The following is an 8,826-nucleotide window of genomic DNA, read 5'->3' as shown; positions in this document are numbered from 1 at the left end:
AGTTATGCAACACTGAAAATCATATATGGTAACAGTTACTGATAGAATACCAATGCCATGGTTTCAGGAAAGATTTGGTTGTGTTATATTTATGTTCTGTGTGGTCGAATAAGCTGTCCTTTGGTGGCCCGTTGGCCAAGTTTCAGGCTTTTTGTGCTGCAATGAGGAAAGAGTCAGGTTCAGTTCTGCTGTGAGAATGCTTATCTCCGGGAAGCACAGAGAGGATTCTAGCAATCTGGAACACGCAGACGCGATCCTGTAGTTGGTGCAGAAGGTCCTTAACAAATCTGGATGAAAATCACGCAGATGAAAGTCCCTTATAGGTTTAGTATAGGTTTGCGATTCTGAGCTTCACCTTGTTGCAGACGCAGGTTATTGCTTTTCTGGAAGTGAGGCTCGAAACGTGGTGTGATCTGCTTAGTCTCTGGACGCACAGGCCAGAAACTCAGAACTTGTGGTCGATCTGGTTCAGTCTCCAGGGTTTCCTGCAGCACATTTCAGTTCAGGCGGCCCGCCTAAGCTTGGAAACCCTACCGCCTTAACTAGATCCTCCAAAAAAAAACACAGGGAAACGCATCACATGGCCGAAATTAGAAAGACGTGGTCCGGACCATCACTATCTGGAGAATAACTAGCCAGTCGATAAAACATCTCAGAGAATAGCGTGGACGCGCTTCACACCACGAGCGTTCACGCGTGCCACACGGCCGAAATGAGATAAGACGTGGTCCGTCATGTCTGGAGGATAGCCAGTTGATAAAACACGTGTCTGTGAGAACTGTAAGTGGACTTATGTTTTGGGTTTATTTAAGCCTGTTATTGTATAGTCTATAGTTTAGCAAATGTAAAGTAAGTTAGCTGGTTATTTTGTTGTTTGAGCAACCTGCTAGCTAGGTTTCACATGCCTGTTGATTAGATATAATTGTTGAGCGCTCTTGCTCACTTTATTTATGTTCATTATTTACATGCTACAGTAGTTACACTCCTTTAAGATAATTTAATTAATAGTGGGAAATAATCAGTTTTTACAATTTTTTGCGCCATCTATCATTGTTCGCCAGACGTTCTACAACATCTGCTTTAGTTTGTGTTTATTAACCCTTTAGTTGCACTTCATCATGCAGCTATTCTTGTTAGAGGTATCTGTTAAAAACATTTAATTCATTAATAATCTAGTATGTGTTAATTTTCTGTCATAGTTTCTTCAAAATTAAGTTTTATTTGAGTGTTTTAAATAAAAATATTTTTATTTTCATCATGACGCATACACCCTGCCACTTTGATTGTCACACCCTCTGTCCCGCCCACTCGCCCAACCCTACCACCTTAACTAACACATTTTCTGCGGGAAGCCCTGGTCTCAATTGTCAAACTCAGAACGAGGAGCTGTAAAATCTCAAAGAGAGATTCACAAACTTGGTTGGTTTAATGATGATCTGTTTTTGTCTCTCTCAGCGGGAGACAAGAAGTTGGGTGCTCTGTTTCAATCTCTAGCACGCAGGCTGGAGAATTAGAGCAATGGTTTTCTCTGTGTCCGTTTTCTGTCTCTAGCACTCAGCCGGATATTCAGAACTTAATGTATACTCTGTTAATGTCACACTTTTTAGGGTTGAGACTCAGAGCTTAGGATTTGGTCAAGTTCTGTTTCAGTCTCTAGCGCGCAGTCGGAAACTCAGAACAAGGAATGTCTGGAAAAAAGGAACTAATATAACATTTTAGATAAGGAGGAGTTTGCATTTTGGCGCTTTCCTGATTCAGACCCGTGATTGGCTGTTGATGTCAGTGGAAGCCCACAGAATCTGGATGAGAACTCATTTGCATAGCATAAAGTACAGAGTTTAACTTTGTCTTTAGAATTTCATCTATGGATTTTCCACTTACCAAACCATTTCCAAAATACCATTGGCATTGTCCTGAGTGTAAAAAGTAGAAACATGACAGCAAAATGTTACCATATCAAACATGCATTCATTCATTGATTCATTCATATTTTAATAACTGTGATTATTTGAAGAGTTTCATACATAACACAGAGATTTAATTCAGAATGCTGGTGTCTTTAAATAGGGTGACCATACGTGCCATTCTTCCCGGACGCATCCCGTCCAGGATTTCAGTGCGTCTTCCGGAAGTCGTATTTGTTGACCGCATATGCCATTCAGTTAAAAACATAAGTATACAATCGTAGTTTCATTCTTACCTTAAAAACGGTTGCATTTCTGTAATAATAATCCTCTATGACGTATACGGTCGACAAATACGACTTCTGGAAGGCGAACACAAAATCCTGGACGGGATGCGTCCGGTAAGAATGGCACGTATGGTCACCCTACTTTAAACAAGTCAAGTCAATAGTAAAACAAATAAACAACAATAAAATTCATAAGACAGTTATTGGTTTAAAATGCATCATTTAAAACATGTTTAAATCACGTTTAAACATTTAATTATTTTGTAGCCTGGCTAACACCAGACCAGTCTCATAGAGAATGAGACTGAAAGCTATGCAACTAAACTGGTAGCTGTATATTGATATTGAAAAGCAACACAACTTAGTGGCACTGTGACAACCACAGTAGCTATAGGGCGTTCAAATTAAAATTCTAATTTCGAATATTTGTCACATTTAAAAAACAACTGCATATTCGAACGTATAACTGTGATTTGAATTTTACAAGTGTCAGGACGCTCATGCAACATAATGATAACGTAGCTGACGCAGATTGTTATTTATAGCGTATGCGCTCAGCCAACTATGTGGAGCATGAAGACAATGCGCAGTTATGCCAATTTGAAAACCACGGTCCACCGGGGGAAAAACAATCCAACCATCTCCATTGACTTTGTATTGCGAGAGGCCGCCTCCATGTCATTTCTGGTTTATAACAAAAACAGAATAATGCCTAAAAGCTGCTGTGTGACAGAATCTACAGCTAACAAGCCAAAAAACCCAGAAGTAAGTTTGTGATTGGATGTGTTTAGTTTTAGTTTGAAGTTAGAGATGTTGGAAGCAACACGATTTTTTGACACATTTAAAGCTGCAGTCGGCAAGATTTGTTTATCATATTCACTGAAAACGACACTATGCTCCGATAGAACAACATAAATTAGACTGTTTAAAAAAAACACAGGCTTCTACCTCCATCTAGAGCCTGTTATTTGTTTGGCAAAAATTCAACACTCCCGGTTCAACTGGTCCAATCAGCGCAGGGCTGTGTAAAATCTGCCTGTCAATCACATTTCCTGCACACACCACAGATCCACCCTCGCACTCATTACAATATCACATGCATCCGCCTGAAGTTCAAAGATGTGTTGGATTGAACGCAGCATGATGGCGAAGAAAACATTCACTTTACCAACTTCTGATTCCTCAGTTAAAGGTGTTTTAAGCGAATTAACGCATTTTAGGCCATAACATTTTTTTGTTTCTTACAGTAAACATCTCCTCACTTCCTGCTAGCTGCCTGTCCCCTGAATACACTGTAAAAAAAAACTTAGACAGCCCAGGCTCCACAAACTGCAACAAAAACAAAGTGTTCAAACCTACCACCACGAAACATAACAAAGTGTTCAATTCAATTCAATTTTATTTATAAAGTGCTTTCCACAATTGTTAATTGTTGCAAAGCAGCTTTACTGTTCCAGCCAATAAACGACAAGAAGGATTTGGGAGTGGGGGTTGGGCGCATTCATGACTTTTTCAGAAAGCATGGAAGGGAGGGGAAGGAGTTAGCTACGCTCCGTTTTGTTTGACAACCCTTCGAACGTCAACAAGAAGTGACATCACTAGTAAGTATTTTTTAGATACTATTTAGATACTGTATTCATTAGATATGCCTACTAGTACCTATTTAATAGTCACTAGTAATTATTCATGAAGTACAAACACTTATATATTATACATGTCACATAGATCGTGGTGCAATTGTTATTAGTTAGTAACATAGCTTTTTATCTTACTATTACAACTGCCATTTTCCTGTCATGTGCAATGTGAGTCAATGACTAGTCAGACTGAACACTGCAGAGTTCATTTAAAAATCTAGTATAAAATATTTTACTAGTCGCTAATGGAATAGGTAGAATCTAATTAATAAATACATTAATATTAAGTACCAGTATCTAAGTTAATAATTAGCACCAGTATCTACGTCTGTAATGCCAATGAACACATATCTGTACAACATCGCCAGACCACAGCACAACCTACAGTATAATCGCTTCCACAATAAAACTACACAAGAAAACATCTGATGTGCCGCAGCCGGCGGTCATAACAAACGAGCTTACCTGCTCTCGAGCTGCTGCCTGCGGGGTGATGGAGGACGTCACTCCCGGATCAATGCGCGGGCTTTTAGTGTTTCACAGAATTCTGCTGGCCAGCAGTCTGAATTACTGGCAAAGCACGACTGGACTACGTTACTACAATCTCACAGGCTGAGTCTCATTTGGATAATTTGCTACATCTTACACTGAATGTCAACCAAACTCATCAAACAATATACAAAAATTCGTCTCATTTATATGGTTCTTTTAGATGTTATAATAATGTTTGTAAATGTGCCTTTTTACCATGTTCATTGTTCTATCTAGCGTGGCGCCAAGAAGTTTGTTTGTCATTATGCAGCGCTGGACATTTGTCATGAAAGTATCGCGAGAACACAAAGAACATACACGAAACTGTCTATTCTCGCGGTACTTTGATGTCATAAGACGATCGACATGCGCAACAACGTACGAAGTTAAACACATCAAATCATACTGACGCATCTCTTGAATTTCTGTGGCTGCCACCATAAAGTTGCAAAGTTATTCGGAAGCCGAACCAGTTTTAGCCAGCCAATGTTTTGTTACACTTAAATGATCATGTTAATTTTATGAATAGGCTACTTACCCAGCGTCTTCACAACGAGCACAACCGCTTTTATTGTTTTCCTCCATTTTCTCATCAGTTGTCATAGTTACTCTGTGTATTACTTTGCCTTTTATGGTCACAAGTATTATCATAATGAATTACAACGGAAGTCTGTCGTGTATTTTACAGTAACTCAATGTTATGAATGTTAATAATGTCACTACATGTCACAATATTTCTAAAATCACTATAGGCTAATGGGTTTTAAAATATTGCAAGAGTTTCTGATCCTTCTGACAAAGATACAAAAAATAAATACATTTTTAACATATGTATTCATACACGGGTTGCAAAATTCTGGGAATTTTCTAAATTGTAAACTCTCCATGGAATAAACATGAATTAATATTAATAATGCAAAAGTCCAGGTTAGTGTATAGCAATGAACTAAAATGTAGTTGAAAAGAAACATCTTGCAGCAAAATGTTTAATCCGGGACATTGTGAATATTTATTCCTGCATAATTGCAAGGGAAGATATCCTGACAGCCTGTGAGGTGTATAAAATCTGCAATGTGATTCCCCATTCATCACTGCATGTACACTTCTGTCTAAGGGCTGTTTACTACAGTATGTTTATATGTCTATAAAGTTTCGTTGAAATTGAAATATGCCCACACAGAAAAAAAGTTCAGCCTTGTGCTTTTTCAGTTTTTGCCATTAAAACTGTAGCCATAGTTTACGTCATGAAATAGGCTACAATTGTGGCTAAAAGTATTGGCAGTGAAATTAATTTTGTCTTATGTAAAGTTTGCTGCTTCAGTATTTGTAGAAAGTACACACCCACAGTAAATTATTTCCATAGTATCACCTAATCCTGCACCTATGCAAATGTGGAAATCTTGCACTTTTTATACTGCTTTTACACTTCTGGTAAGACCTAAACTGCATTTTGTTGCCTTGTGCTGGTGTAGTGACAATACAATTGAATATAATCTTTTGAGGATTGACCACAGGTTCTCTTAGGGATTGGAACATTTCAATGGAATGATCTTCAAGGCATTTCATTATCCCTCTTGCCTTTTGACATGATGATGCTCCACCATGCTGGAAAATGCACAAATCATCACCAAATGGCTTCTAGATATTTCTGAAAAGTTGTGGGAAGTTTTGATACTATTCTTTATTAAGGGCAGTGTTGTCGGGAAGAATTATGAGAGAGCCCACTCCTTTGGTTGAAAAGCAACCCCACATGTGAATGGTTTCAGGACGCTTCACTGTTGGCATGAAACAAACAGTCAGAAGGGAGCTTTAACTTTGCACCAGTCATTCGCTGTCCAGTCCTTGTACTTTCAGCAGAATTTCAGTCTGTCCTCTTTGTTTTTCTTGGAGAGAAGTGGCTTCTTTGCTGCCCTTCCACACCCACCTGTACTGAGCAAGCTCTGCGCTAGTGGTGACACAATTCCATCAGGAGGAGACGGTCCTGGTGCTTGCGGACACACTTAGATGTCCTGAAGCAGCCCTTACTGAACCCAGGGCTGTCACCAGAACATACAGAATTGGGAGCATTTCGTTTTTATGGGAGGGGATGGCACACTTTTTTTAAAACAGACATTTACCCAAACAATAAAAACCATATTCAAAATATATATAAAAAAATGAAATGGACCATGTTTTATATTACAGCAGAACACTGTTGTACACACAAGGTTTTCCAGCCTACAACTACATCAAACTTTTGTAAACACAAGTCTTCGATTCCACCAACAGCACAATAATAATACAGTAACAATACAACTGTCTAAAATATTCAAGTGTACTCACCATTAAAATAGCGTAAGGCGGTCAAACATTTCTCCTTGAAGTTCTTGATAATCTAGAAAGCTTTTTAGGTGCAATATTCTTTGTAGCAATTTCCTTGCATGTGATTAATGCAAAGTTGCATGTCTTTTTTTAAAGGTAACAATTGCTAACAAGAACACAATTATTGGAAGCACTTATTCCTTTCCATTTATATCAATCAGTTTGCTCATACAATCCAATCAGTATGATAATGATTTCACCTGACAAGTACTCATTCACACTTTCACATGTGGTGCTGATATGATTACTGAAATAATGTTAACTGGACATTTTATGTCAGGACCAATGTATGTTTTTGCAATTATTTAAAATGCGTCTGACACCTGCACAATAATCCAGAAACAATGTGAATGAACACCATAAAAGCTTAAGCAGCAAACTTTTCAGAAGACAAACTTCCTATAGACAATACTTTTGTCCACGACTGCCCAGGTGAAAAGTAGTGCACTTCCATAATGTACCTAACCCTCATAAGCCCCTATTTTCCTGTATACATTACAATTCCCTGGGGGTAAAAATGATCCCAGAAATTAAAAGGGTGATCACAAAAATATATAAATTTTTAATGATACAAATAATATATGATTTTTTTTACTTCCCATCTATACATTAATGCAGTGTTTTGGGAGATATGAAGTACTTTTGTACCTTTTTACCACTCATTTCCTTAAATACACCATAAGCTTGCCTGTAAAATATAACATTTTTATGAACAATTCACATAAATTATGATGTAAATTTGATTTAAATTGTTTTTAGATATTGATCTAGATGTTATGTGTTGAATTCAACCACTTAGTGTTTAGAAAAAAAACTGTTTAATGGTTACAGTTTAGGAAATAAATCATTTTGACCAGCAGATGCCCATAGAGACCCATTCATGTGGCCAACTGCTCAACATCAATACTTTAGTGATACATTTTGTGAATTTATGCTTATATAAACATTAGAAAGGTCATTAAAAAAATATATATATTTCAAATAGTAATTTTTTTTGTAGTTTTTGATGCATTTTGAAATGTCTGTTTTTACAAAATCCCACAGAAATTTGACTAAATGTAAGGGTGTTTGTGTTCGTGTGTGTGTTTGTGACTTTGTCTTTTTGTGTGTGTCTGTGTCTTTATGTGTGTGTAAGTTTTACTGTCTTTGTGCGTGTGTGTGTGTGTGTGTGTGTGTGTGTGTGGGCATGCACACACCTGTGTGAGCATTTTACATCTTTGTTTTGCATCTGTGGCTGTTTTTTGTCAAATTCTGTAAAAAAAACCTCTCTGTGGCAGTCAGTGTTTGTGCGTGTCTGTTTGTGCGTAATTGAGCATGTCTTTTCTATATTGCTTTGTGCTCTAGTGTCAAAATTTTCAGATTTATTCTGGATGCATTGATTTTATTTGATGAATAACAAGAAAAAAATGATTTTTTTGCATTTGCCATTCATTTCAATTGGCCATTTTTACCCCCAAAGGGCCTTTTTTTACACCTCTTTAGAACAACCGAATTAAGCCCAGTTTTTTTACATGAATCTTGACAGCTAATCTGGAAAAGTCACAAAATCTTATTCCACTGAGATAAAGGGAACCATGTTTTTTAACTAAATAAAAGTGGCTTGGGGGTAGGATTGACCCCAAGGGACTTATTAGGGTTATTACTCACTCCTGTAACACTGTGATATTTTTATACCGACAGCATGACCTTTAAACAAAATAATGTTTTAACTTTTATGTGTTAACTTTAACATTTAGGCCTGGTTCTCACAGACAAGGCATGAGTTAAAGCCTAAGTTAAATTAAGATGTTAAAGCATCTTTTATAAACATGCGTTAGAAAAATGCTTTACTGGTGTGTACCTTGAGACAAATCAATGGCACTGGTTTGAGGTCTGTCAGTGCAAGTGATTTTTCAGTTGAGGCAGCTCAAACATGCATTTTAGTCTAGGCCTAGCCTTAAGCCTTGTCTTTGAAAGGGTTCATCAGTGGGTAGCACTGCTGCTTTACAGCAAAGTCTCTGGTTTGAGCCCCAGCTAGGTCAGGTGGCCTTTCTGTGTAGAGTTTGGATGTTCTCCCTGAAGCATGAATTTCATTCACAGACCAAAAACATACAATTAAGATGAATT

This window comes from Paramisgurnus dabryanus, chromosome 18 (genome assembly GCF_030506205.2).
Source record: "Paramisgurnus dabryanus chromosome 18, PD_genome_1.1, whole genome shotgun sequence".
NCBI lineage: Eukaryota > Metazoa > Chordata > Actinopteri > Cypriniformes > Cobitidae > Paramisgurnus > Paramisgurnus dabryanus.
This window is presented reverse-complemented; position numbering follows the sequence as displayed.